The 12,797-nt window shown below is 44.2% G+C and overlaps 1 protein-coding gene and 1 non-coding gene across 3 annotated transcripts in view; one reads left to right on the top strand and one right to left on the bottom strand.

Moving 5' to 3' along the window:
- The window catches only part of KCMF1 (potassium channel modulatory factor 1), an 87,666-nt gene that overhangs the window by 55,710 nt on the left and 19,159 nt on the right, over positions 1–12,797 (bottom strand). The gene's annotated exons all lie outside the window — the stretch shown is intronic.
- On the top strand, positions 2,788–2,922 carry LOC133773094 (small nucleolar RNA SNORA51). Its single transcript, XR_009867880.1, has one exon. It is a non-coding gene; the product is annotated as a small nucleolar RNA SNORA51 (small nucleolar RNA).

Here is a 12,797-nt window from a genome sequence, read left to right as displayed (position 1 = left end):
GCACAGCTCCGGCTGTTGTGGCCAATTGGGGAGTGAACCAGCAGATAGAAGGTCTCTCTCTCTCTGCCTCTCCTTCTCTGTGTAACTCGGACTTTCAAATAAATAAATAAATCTTAAAAAAAAAAAACATGAAATAGATTTCAATACTTGCAAAGTCACTCTGGTACACACAAAGAACAGCAAAAAAGTTGAGTCACCTAGTATGCACATTCCCAGCTGAGGTCTCCAGTACCGGTAGAAACAAAGGCCTGCCTTCCAAGTTCAGCTCTTACAATGTAAACAAGTTTTGTTCCATAGACAAAGCCAAATGGCAACAGATGGTTAAAAAATCTGTAAGAAATATAATAAACAATAGATTCCTAAAAATTAAGAGACTAGGGCTGACACTGTGGATCAACGAATTAAAATTCCAACCTGCAGCACTGGCATCCCATATGGGTGCCAGTTTAAGTCCTGACTGCTCTACTTCCGATCAGCTTCCTGCTAATGTGCCTGGGAAGGCAGTGGAGGATGGCCCAAGTCCTTGGGCCCCTGCACTCGAACAGGAGACTGGAAGAAGCTCCTGATTCCTGACTTTGGATAGGCCTGATTCCAGCTGTTGCAGCCATTTGGGAAGTGAACCAGTGGATGGAAGACCTCTCTGTGACTCTTTCAAATAAATAAAATAAATCTTTTTTTAAAAAAATTAAGAGTTCAGGGCTGGCACTGTGTTGTGGGTTAAAACCCCAGTCTGCAGTGCTGGCATCCCATATGGGTGTTGGGTTCAAGTCCTGGCTGTTCCACTGCATGGGAGACCCAGAAGAAGCTCTTGGCTCCTGGCTTCGGATTGGCACAGCTCCAGCCGTTGTGGCCAATTGGGAAGTGAACCATCGAATGGAAGACCTCTCTTTCTCTCTCTGCCTCTCCTCTCTCTGTGTAACTCTTTCAAATAAATAAAATGTTTTTTTTTTAAATTATCATTTTCCTCTCTTAGCACATACTTTAAGTATATGATTAATAGCTTTCATTCTAGTTATCTATTCCTATCTCTAGCTCTTTAATTTTCCTGTACTTTATGTACAGAATACGCCTTTCAATCATTTCTTTTACATCTAAACTTACTGTCAGTAGGTGCAGGCACTCAACTACTTTACTGTAATGTCTAAAGTAATTAAAAACATACTGTGGCATAGTGGTAAAGTCACTGCCTGCAGTGCCGGCATCCCATATGGGTGCCAGTTCGAGTCCTGGCTGCTCCACTTCAAATCCAGCTCTCTGCTATGGCCTGGGAAAGTAGCAAAAGATGGCTAAAGTCCTTGGGCCCCTTCACCCACGTGGGAGACCTGGAAGAAGCTCCTGGTTCCTGCCTTTGGATAGGTGCAGCTCTGGCCATTGCAGCCATCTGGGGTGTGAACCAGCAGATGGAAGACCTCCCTTACTCTCCCTCTGCTTCTGTATCTCTGTAACTATGCCTTTCAAATAAATAAATAAATCTTAAAAAAAAACTATCTATTGGCCGGCGCCGTGGCTTAACAGGCTAATCCTCCACCTTGTGGCGCCGGCACACCGGGTTCTAGTCCCGGTTGGGGCGCCGGATTCTATCCCGGTTGCCCCTCTTCCAGGCCAGCTCTCTGCTATGGCCCGGGAAGGCAGTGGAGGATGGCCCAAGTGCTTGGGCCCTGCACCCGCATGGGAGACCAGGAGAAGCACCTGGCTCCTGGCTTCGGATCAGCGCGATGAGCCGGCCGCAGTGGCCATTGGAGGGTGGACCAACGGCAAAAAGGAAGACCTTTCTCTCTGTCTCTGTCTCTCTCTCACTATCCACTCTGCCTGTCAAAAAAACAAAATTATCTATTAATTTTGTTTCAGGATATCAACAAGTGTTAAGATATCTGCTATAAAAATAACACTGGGTTTTGATAGGGTTGAAAAATCACTAATTTATTTGATCAGAAGTAGAATTTCTTCTTAAGAACAGAACAGAAATGAAAATTATCAGACTATACTGAAAATACGATATTTCATTAAACACTTGTTTTCATTATGTGGTTACTTTCTGGATGCTATCATTTTTTTTTTTTTTCCCTGCTCTGAGTCAGGGTAAAGTAAGTTTGCAAGCTACTGTTAAGTGCTCCCCAGCCTCAAGGTCTTTCAACACTTAGAGCCAAGACATAGTAACTTAACAACTACTGCTCAACAAGTCTCCTGAGGGCCCTCCCCCTTCCTGCTTCCTTCACAAAGTCTGCGCTGCCTGAGCTAGGTGTTCCTCTGCAATCCTCTCATTCCCCCGTGGCCTTCTCCTTTCTCTACAGTGCATGCTCTCACCTTCTCTATTCCCTATGTGTATGCCTTCTTCAAGTCACTCTCAACTGCTTTTCTATCTTAAATGCAAACAAAAAAACCATGGTAATGGCAGTGGACCTTTTAGGCATGATGAAATCCAGAAGGCCTGAAGAAAAGGAAGACGACACGCCTAAAATGAAAATCTAGGGCAGGGTGGAATGTTTGGCGGAGCAACTCAAGGTGCTGCTTGGGATACTCACATCCCTTATCCCAATGGCTGGGTTCAAGCCCCAGCTCTGCTCCCAGCTTCCTGCTAATGCATACCCTGGGAGGGAGCAGGTCATGGCTCAAGGAGTTAGGTCCCTGTCACACACATGGGAGACCTGGATGGAGTTCCAGGCTCCTGGGTAGGGCTTGGCCAAGTCTTGACTATTGGTGGCATTTGGGAAGTGAATCAGCAGATGGGAGATCTCTGTTTCTATCAAAATATAAAATAATAACAATTTAAAAATATATGAAAATCTTGGCCTCCTGGTGCTTACCAAAGGCTGTGTTCTTACACTGACTATATAGAAAGAGGAGGCAGAGCAGGTCTTCCCCATGTACACCTCAACTCAGGCCTTGTCGTGCCTGGGCTGTATTATGAAAGGGAAGCCAAGGAATTGAGGAAAAAAAAAAAAGAAAAGAAAATCTTTTAGGGGAGCCAAGGTACCACATACAAGCCAAATAAGAATGGAAGAAAAGTTCCATAATATAAAATGGTTTGAGGGCCCAGGCATTGTGGTATAGCAAGATAAGCTGCTGCCTGTGACACTGGTATCCCAAACAGGAGTGCCAGTTCCTGTCCTAGGGCCCCATTTCCAACCTAGCTCCCTACTAATGTGTCTGGGTAAACAGTGGAAGGTGGCCTAAGTGCTTGGGACCCTGCCTATGTGAGAGACTCATCTGGAGTTTCTGGTTCCTGGCTTCACCCTGGTCCAGCCCTGGCTGTTCTGGCCATTTGGGAAGTGAACCAGCAGATGGAAGATCAATCTATCTCTATCTCTCTCTCCTGTCATGCTGCCTTTCAAGTAAATGAAATAAATCAGAGAAAGAGAGAGAGAGAGATCTTCCATCTGCTGGTTCTCTCTCCAAATGGCTGCAACAGCAGAGTTGGGCCGATTCGGAGCCAGGAGCCTCTTCAGGGTCTCCCACACAAGCGCAGGGGCCCAAGCACTTGGGCCATCTTCTGCTGCTTTCCCAGGCCATAGCAGAGAGCTAGACTGGAAGTGGAGCAGCTAAGACTCGAACCGGCACCCATACTGGATGCCAGCACTGCAGGCAGCGGCTTTACCTGCTACGCTGCAGTGCCGGCCCCAATGAAATAAATCTTATATATATAAAAAAAAAAGTTTGCCATTCCTAAGAACAGCACCAATTGCAAAGAAACAAGTGGTTCTATGAGAAGAAAGACAAAGTACAATAAAAATTTTAACATGAAAATTAAGTTGTGCACCTAGCCTGTGACCTAGAAACTGTTACATTTAGGTGTATATCCAGCCACTTTTAATTATCTCATTAATTCTAATAATTTTAAAACTTCTTAGGTTTTTTTTAAGATATAAAGTAAAATCAGCAAAAAAAGAGATGATTTTTATCTCCTGTTTTCCAATGTCTACATTGGTTATTTGATTTCTTATTATATTTGCTTGATCAGTGGTTCTTAATTTCTTCAGTGGTTCCCAGAGGGTCTTTATGAAAATGTGGTTGTCACAACGACTTGGTGTTGTCTTGGCATTTGTGAGGTGACTCAATGTGGTCTGCAGTGTGATGGATAGTACTATACTCTCACCTTTCAGAAGACTTTCAAATATCGATATCCAGCAGAAAAACTTGCTCAAAATTATTTGAATTCAGACACTGATTCAATTTTATATATAGGTACTAAGTACTTCTGCATGATTTTTATTTTTAAAGATTTAATTTATTTATTTGAGAGGTAGAGTTACATATAGAGAGGGGTAGAGACAGAGAGAAAGGTCTTCCATCCACTGGTTCATTCCCCAAATGGCTGCAGCGGCTGAATCTGAGCCAATCCAAAGCCAGGAGCTTCTTCCAGGTCTCCCACATGGGTAGAAGGGCCCAAGAACTTGGGCCATCTTCTATTGCTTTCCCAGGCCACAGCAGAGAGCAGGATCTGAAGAGGAACAGCCAGGACTAGAACTGGCGCCTATATAGGATGCCAGTGCCGCAGGCGGAAAATTAACCTATTGTGCCACAGTGCTGGCCCCTGCATGATTTTAACGTACACTGAAATTGCCAGTAATAAAATTGTTTGGGTAAATTATTTGCAATAGACACCATAAGTTGTTCAAAAAGAAACATTGATGGCAACATTGTCAGTGACACAGCATTTGAAACTAATAGTGATTCTAGGTCCCAGTATCTAACCTCTTCATTGTTTCCTTTAAATAACCTCCTAAGCCACTAGATCTTGAAAAACATTAGATATTATTGTTATTTTTCCTTTATATTACAGCACTTTTGTGATTTCTTAAAAGTACAGGAATAAGAGTTATTCACAGTGGAATTCAAATGAATATATACATACAAAAAATACTAAGAATGAAAAAAATCAAAATCTTGAACATGAAACAATGGATCCTGGAAGCTCACATCAGTGATGGCCAACAGATCCCAGTATCTGAACTAACTGAGACAACCAGAGACATGGTCTTCTGCATGTGATCTAATAAAAAGAATCATATGATATTTATTGGGGCTAGCGCTGTGGCATAGGGGGTAATGCCATTGCCTGCAGTGCTGGCATTCCATAGGGGCACCAGTTTGAGACCCAGCTGCTCCACTTCCGATCCAGCTCTCTGCTATGGCCTGGGAATGCAGTGGAAGATGGCCCAAGTGCTTGTACCCTGTACCCCCGTGTGAGAGCCAGAAGAAGCTCCTGGCTCTTGGCTTCAGATTGGCATAGCTGCGGCTGTTGCGGGCATGTGGGGAGTGAACCAGCAGATAGAAGACCTCTCTCTCCCTCTCTCTCTCTGCTTCTGCCTCTCTGTAACTCGGCCTTCAAATAAATAAATCGTTTTAAAAAAAAAAAAAGATATACTTGGCCACTAGGAACACTGAACATGAGCTGGGTATTAGATAATACTACAGAATTACTGTTCATTTTGTGAGATGTAATGATATTGTAGTTTCTCATACACATACCCCATGCTGTAAGAGTATTGTATCCCTATCAGTTACAGATAAACACTGAAATATTTGTGAATAGAATTATATGCAGTCTGAGATTTGCTTTAAATGGTCCAATCGAAAAAGGAGAGATGGGGCAAGACGTTGCTGTATGGAGACTAGGTAACAGGACAAAGGACTATATTAACTATGTGTTAATCTCAGTCAATTAAAAAAAAATCTTACAACAGAAAAAACAATCATATCAGTGGTCCTTTCTTACTGCAGGCTGATACTAATCTATGGCTCAACACTCTGAGTAATTTGGTCAACAAGTGAGGAGTTCATATCATTATCCAACACATCTATCATGTCCATGAGGACAATGACAGTCCTTAATGCACCTTAAGGAAGACAGTGTCAATGGTGCCGCTTTGATAGACCTATGAACTGAGAAGCCAAATCAGAAAAGATAAAAGCCCAGTTATACCTGCTGTTGGTACATTCCTGATGGATCCTAATCACTACTATCTTTGAGGGCCTTTTCCTTGGCACATCTGTTCTTTTTTTTTTTTTTTTTGACAGGCAGAGTGGATAGTGAGAGAGAGACAGAGAGAAAGGTCTTCCTTTTTGCCATTGGTTCACCCTCCAATGGCCGCTGCGGCCGGTGCATCTCGCAGATCCGAAGCCAGGAGCCAGGTGCTTCTCCTGGTCTCCCATGCCGGTGCAGGGACCAAGGACTTGGGCCATCCTCCACTGCCTTCCCGGGCCATAGCAGAGAGCTGGCCTGGAAGAGGGACAGAATCCGGCGCCCCAACCGGGACTAGAACCCGGTGTGCCGGCGCCGCAAGGCGGAGGATTAGCCTGTTAAGCCACGGCGCCAGTGGCACATCTGTTCTTTTCACTGTCCACAAGCCCCTCTCCCTCCTTGTTTCCCTATCTTAGCTGCCATCTAACACACTTGCTGCCTTCAATGTCTGCTTCTAGTCTATCCAGGCAAGCCCCGTCTGTAACAAAGCTTGCTCAGCCCTGTGGCCTTCATCTGAACTCATTCTCAAGTCACAGACTGAAAAGGAAGAGACTAGTCATAGCTCTCACTGCCCTATTATTTTAAGTAGGTAAGCCCTATAGCCCATATTTTTACACTTCCTCTCCCATTAGAATGCCAATTCCTGGAGGGCAAAGATCATACTTTATATAAGGAAATATATATTGTGAGTCCTCAAATTAAGATAGGTCCCCACAAAGACTAAGTATGTGAGGTAATATCTATGTTAATTAGCTTGATTTAGCCACTCCACAATATATACATATTTTAAAATATATACATTAGCAAATATATATAATTTATATGGCAACTTGAACATATATAAAAAATCTTTAAAAATTATAAGTGTTGTAAGTAATTACAGTAAGGATAGTAGGCACCTATTTTCTTTGCCCAAGATAAAAATAATGACAATTAGGGGCCAGCACTGTGGCACAGCGGGTTAAGCTGCAGCCTGTAGTACCAGCGTCCCATGTGGGTGACAGTTTGTGTTCCTGTTTCTCCACTTCCAATACAGCTCCCTGCTGATGCACCTGGGAAGGCAGTGGAAGATGGCCCAAGTTCCTGGGCCCCTGCCACCCATGTGGGAAACCTGGAGAAGGCTCCTACCTCCTGACTATGGCCTGGCCCAACCCTGGCTGTTGTGGTCATTTGGGAGTGATCCAGTGAATCTGTTTCTCCCTCTCTCTCAAAAACAAAAAAGAAAAAAAAAAAAGACAATTATTAACAGTGAAAACAATGAGTGCTTACTATTTGCCAGGTACTACCACAAACATTTTCTCTGTTAACAACCATAAAATACAACCACTCTCTGAAGTTATTTACATTCATGAAATGAGGCAGAAAAAATAAAACACACTTATCTAAGTCAGTTTGTAGGTGACTAATCTGGGATTTGAACCCAGGCAGTCTAGCTCCAAAGTTCTACTGCTAACTTCACTATTCAGTATTTGAGGAAAAAGAGTGGAACAGGAAAACTTCATCCACTGTGGACATCTGGCCTCAGGGCAAGAATTAATCAATTCTCGAGGAGCCTGCAGCCTGGGATCTCCCAGTCCGGCCGTATACACAGTAGAAAACGGGCTGAAGAAGTTAGGAGGCTTGTCACCTTTCTAGACCACAGCGGGAGGCAGAGGAGGATATGGGGAGAGGAGGAGGCTGCTGTAGCTGATTTCCTTCTGGACCAAGTGGTCTACTATTCCATCTTCCCCTTGATCTTACTGGAGAGAAAAAGACTAAAGTAAACTAATTCATTCCCCAGCTGCCAAACTGGCCTAATTCCCAGCAAGATCTCCAAGCCTGGATGTGCTCTGCCACTGGCACAGAAGAATCGGCGGGTTGCTCTCCACCTCCAGCTAGTGTGGGAAAAATAAGCTTCATAGGCCAACAAACTGCAGTTACCTAACCAAAGACCTGGGAACTCAAGCCCAATAAACTGGAGAGACATGCAACATAATCTCATCAAATCTTGACTTCAAGATTCAGCATGTGTTTATTCATTTTCATTCAACTAACTGAACTCCAGTTGGTTCACCAAATGGCCTACACACTTCCACTGGAACATTTCTAACTGAACAGGTCTGAAACAGGACTCTTGATCCCCGCCTCCAGAGGCTTTTCCCCCTCCCTCTGCCTGCCACACCTTAGTAAAGGGCCTTCTCCTCTGGTACATGCCTTCACAGTGAAGACCTAGTATCATCCACAGCTCCTCCTTTCCCCCGTGCTATACCAGCAAGTTCTGCTGGCTCTATGTTCAAAAGAAACTCAGGTTCAGACCATCTCTCATCACTTTCATGCCTTCATTCTAGTTTAAGCCACCTTCTTCTTTTGCCTAAAGCCCCTAGCAACTGGTCTCCCTGCCTTCGAGTCTTTGTTACTTCACTTCATCCTGCAGACAGAATGATCTCTTTTTTTTTCTTTTTCTTTTTTTGACAGGCAGAGTTAGACAGTGAGAGAGTGAGAGAGAGAGAGAGAGAGAGAGAGAGAGTTATAGACAGTGAGAAAGGTCTTCCTTCTGTTGGTTCACTTCCCTAATGGCCGCCATGGCCGGCGCTGCGCCGATCTGAAGCCAGGAGCCGGTGCTTCCTCTCAGGCTCCCATGCGGGTGCAGGGGCCCGAGCACTTGGGCCATCCTCCACTGTCCTCCCGGGCCACAGCAGAGAGCTGGACTAGAAGAGGAGCAACCAGGACTAGTACCCGGCACCCCAACCGGGACTAGAACCTGGGGTGCCAGCGCCGCAGGCAGAGGATTAGCCAAGTGAGCCACGGCACTGGCCAGAATGATCTCCTAAACACAAATCAGATTAAGTCACTCATTAAATTTCAATTCTTTATATTGCATATAATGCCCCATGTAACATGGATCCATCTTATTCCTACCTCATCTTCTCTATGTCTCCCCTTTGCTTAATTAGCTCCAACTACCCTGCTACTTCTCAAACCACCTACCTTCTTCCAACCCCATGGTTTTTATTTTTCAGAGTCTCTATTCCAATGGCTTTCTCTTCCCTAAAATAGCTACAAAGACCATTCATATACTTTCCGTGGTTACTGAATCCTTATTTTCTCTGTTTTATTTTCTTCAGCATATTTAACACCATCCAAAGTTCTATGATGTATTTCATTTCTGTCTTCTGTCTCCACTAAGATTTGAGTTCAATAATGAGAAATTCTCTATCTTTCTTTGCTCTGTCTCCAGCTTCAATAACAGTGTCTGGCACAGTATTTGTTGAATGAGTAAATTCCCTCATTCTCAGTTATATGCCAAACTCTATACTGGGTGCTAGAGACCTCCAGCTGTTGTCATCTCTCATTCCCTTCACAGCCAAATCTTTGCGTAGTGTCCCTAATTTCTCACACTCATTTAACACATTGCAGCCCCAACCCACTCCTATGAAACTGCTCATTGAATTCCACATTCTTCTCCACTCTATGGCCCAGGCCAAAGAACACTTCATTCCTATCTTTGTGACCTTTTTTGTGTTTAAAAAAGATTTATACATTTGAAATGCAGAGTGACAGAGAGAGTCACTCCCCAAGTGGTCACAACAGCCAAGGCTGAGTCAGGAGCTTCACTCAGGCCTCCCAAGTGGATGACAGGGGCCCAAACACTTGAGCCATCTTCCACTGCTTTCCCAGGCCATCAGCAGGGAGCTGGACTGGAAGTAGAGCAGTTGGCACTCAAAGCGGCACCAATACGAGAAACCAACATTGCAGGTTGGGGCTTTACCTTCTGCACCATAATGCCAGCCCATCTTTCTGACCTTTCCACAGCAATCCTGACCAAACTCTCCTTCCAGAAACCACCTCCCTAAATTTCAACATCAATACTCTCCTGGTTCTTCCATCCTCCAGGCTATTTCTATTTTCAGTCTCCTGTTCTTCAACAAACAGTGTTCTCTAGGGTTTGAAGATTGATTTCCTTGTCTTCTCAATCTATTGCCTCTCACCATCCCTGCACAATTAGCTTTTCTATCATGGATTTGTCTTAGCTCAGATCTCAAGCTCACATGTTCACATCTACAAGAAGGTCTCACAGGCATCTCAACTCCAAGTGCTAAAAACCAGACACTTCTCTTGCTCTGCTTCCCATGTCCACCCTTGCAGCAGGCTTCTCTGGCCTCCACATGCATCAGGCCAGAGACCTGAATATTCTTTGACTTTTCATTCCTCCACAATCCCCACGTCTAATAAGTCATCAAATATGCCTGTTTTACCCCAAAACTATCTTACGTGCCCCACCCCTACCTTCCTCCCTGCAAATCCATCCTCCAGAGTGTAACTTTCTAAAACACAAAAGTCAGATGTTATTCCATGGCTTAAAATGTCCTAATTTACCGTACCCTCCCGTTAAGATCATCTCCTAATATTAGTCTCTCCTTTTCTGCCTCAGTATTGCTATGCCTTCTCCTACACCATAAGCCTAGCAATCCATTCTTTGTAAACTCACCCACGCAGCTGAGGCTCTTCCTCTATTCTTCCATTTTAAGAGTATATTTATTACAGTTCTTATCCCACAGTATTATAATCACTTGCCTGATCTTAGAGTGCTAGAACTCATCAGTACCCAGCATGTCTCCACAAAGAGCAAATACTCAATAATGTTAATTAAATGAATAGATTAAGGTAAAGGTCAGCAAACCATGGCCTGTGGGCCACACTGGGTTCTATAACCACATTCGGTTTTACACAGTCTGTTAGCAATAATGGTTTTTACATCTTTAAATGACTCAAAAGGAAAACCTTTAAAACAATATTTAGTGATGCCTAAAAATTATATAAAAGTTAAATGTTAGTCCCTATCAAGATTTATTGGATCATAGCCATGTTCATCTGTTTACGTACAGTTTCCTTGCGTACAGGCTGCTTTCACCTACAACAGTGGAGTGATGTAATTGCAATTGAGACCACATGGCCCACAGGCCACATCTGCTATCTGGAACTGTAGGAAAAAGTTTCCCAACCTCTGAGTTAAATATAAATGAATATGGGTTTTGGTTTCTGAAAGAACTTGGTTTAAAATTCTAGCTTTAGCATGCGCTATCTGTGTGACTTCGGATAACTACCTGACTTCTCTGAGATTCAGCTTCCTAATCTGTAAACAGCATATACCTTTCTGAGTTGTTCTGAAATTTTATTTATTTCTTAAAATTTATTTTTTATTTATTTGAAAGAGTTACAGAGAGAGGTAGAGCCAGAGCCAGAACGAGAGCGAGAGAGCGAGCGAGCGAGCGAGAGGGGTCTTCCATCTGCTGGTTCACTCCCCAAATGACCGCAACGGCCAGAGCTGAGCTGATTCAAAGCCAGGAGCTTCTTCTGGGTCTCCGACGTGAGTGCAGAGGCCCAAGGACTTGGGCCATCTTCTACTGCTTTCTCAGGCCATAGCAGGGAGCTGGATTGGAAGTGGAGCAGCCGGGACTCGAACCGGTGTCCATATGGAATGCCGGTGCTGCAGACCGCGGCTTTAACCCGCTGCGCCACAGTGCCAGCCCCTGTTCTGAAATTTTAATATGCTTTTTAACTGAGGTCTCTCCTGTAGGAACCAGTCTATAACGTGTCTACCAGAGAATACAGCTTAATGGTGAGAACCCGGATCTGGGATTTTTTTTTTTTTTTAAGATTTATTTTATTTATTTGAAAAAGTTACACAGAGAGAGGAGAGGCAGAGAAAGAGAGGTCTTCCGTCTGATGGTTCACTCCCCAGACGGCCACAACGGCCAGAGCTGTGCCGATCCGAAGCCAGGAGCCAGGAGCTTCCTCCAGGTCTCCCACATGGGCGCAGAGGCCTAAGGACCTGGGCCATCCTTCACTGCCCTCCCAGGCCACAGCAGAGAGCTGGACTGGAAGTGGAGCAGCCGGGACTAGAACTGGTGCCCACATGGGATGCTGGTGCTTCAGGCCAGGGCATCAACCAGCTGCGGCACAGCGCCAGCCCCAGATCTGGGTTTGAATTTCCTCTCTCACATACTCTGTCATCTTCAGCAAGGTTCTTAACTTACCAGTATATAAATTTCCTCATCATTAAAACTTGGATTTTATATCTATACACCTATATATCTTACAGAACTACTATGAGAATTAAATAAGTTGGTACATGTGAAATGCTGAGAACAGTGTCTGGCATAGAGTAAGTACTCAATAAACATTACTACTAATATAGCAGATGATTGGTTAACAGTAGTTTCTCCCCATTCTGCCTGTTCATCTACTCCGCCCCCAACTCTATTCCCAAGAAACCTACACTTTAGGGAGAAGACAGGCCAGTAAGTCAATACTTGCACGTCAGGTACTACTATAGAAGAGTGTCCAGGTCAACATACAATCATGATTCTTCCTCTTAGCTCTCTAACTTCTACCCTGACTCCTTGCCTGTCCTCTGCTCCTAAATATGAATTCCTTCTTCCTTCTCTATCCTTCCTTCCTTAGGAAGGAATCTAGCCAATCCTCAAGTAGCAATGCAGAAGGTGATAACATTCTTTAAAAAAAAAAAAAAATTTTAGGGGCATGCATTGTGGCACAGTAAGTTAAGACTCTGCCTGCAGTGCCAGCATCCCACACGGGTGCAAGTTTGAGTCTCAGCTGTTCCACTTCCAATCTAGCTCCTTGCTAATGGCCTAGGAAAGCAGTAGAAGATGGCCCAAATCCTTGGGTCCCTGTACCCACATGAGAGACCTGGAAGAAGCACCTGGCTCCTGGCTTTGGATTGGCCCAGCTCTGGCCATTGTGGCCATTTGGAGAGTGAACCAGTGTATGGAAGACTGCTCTCTCAGTCTCTGTAAGTCTGCCTCTCAAATAAATGAAAAAAAAATCTTCAAAA

The sequence above is a fragment of the Lepus europaeus genome, chromosome 13 (assembly GCF_033115175.1).
Source record: "Lepus europaeus isolate LE1 chromosome 13, mLepTim1.pri, whole genome shotgun sequence".
Taxonomy (NCBI): Eukaryota; Metazoa; Chordata; class Mammalia; order Lagomorpha; family Leporidae; genus Lepus; species Lepus europaeus.
Note: the sequence above shows the minus strand (reverse complement) of the source record. Positions and strands in the feature narration are given on the sequence as shown.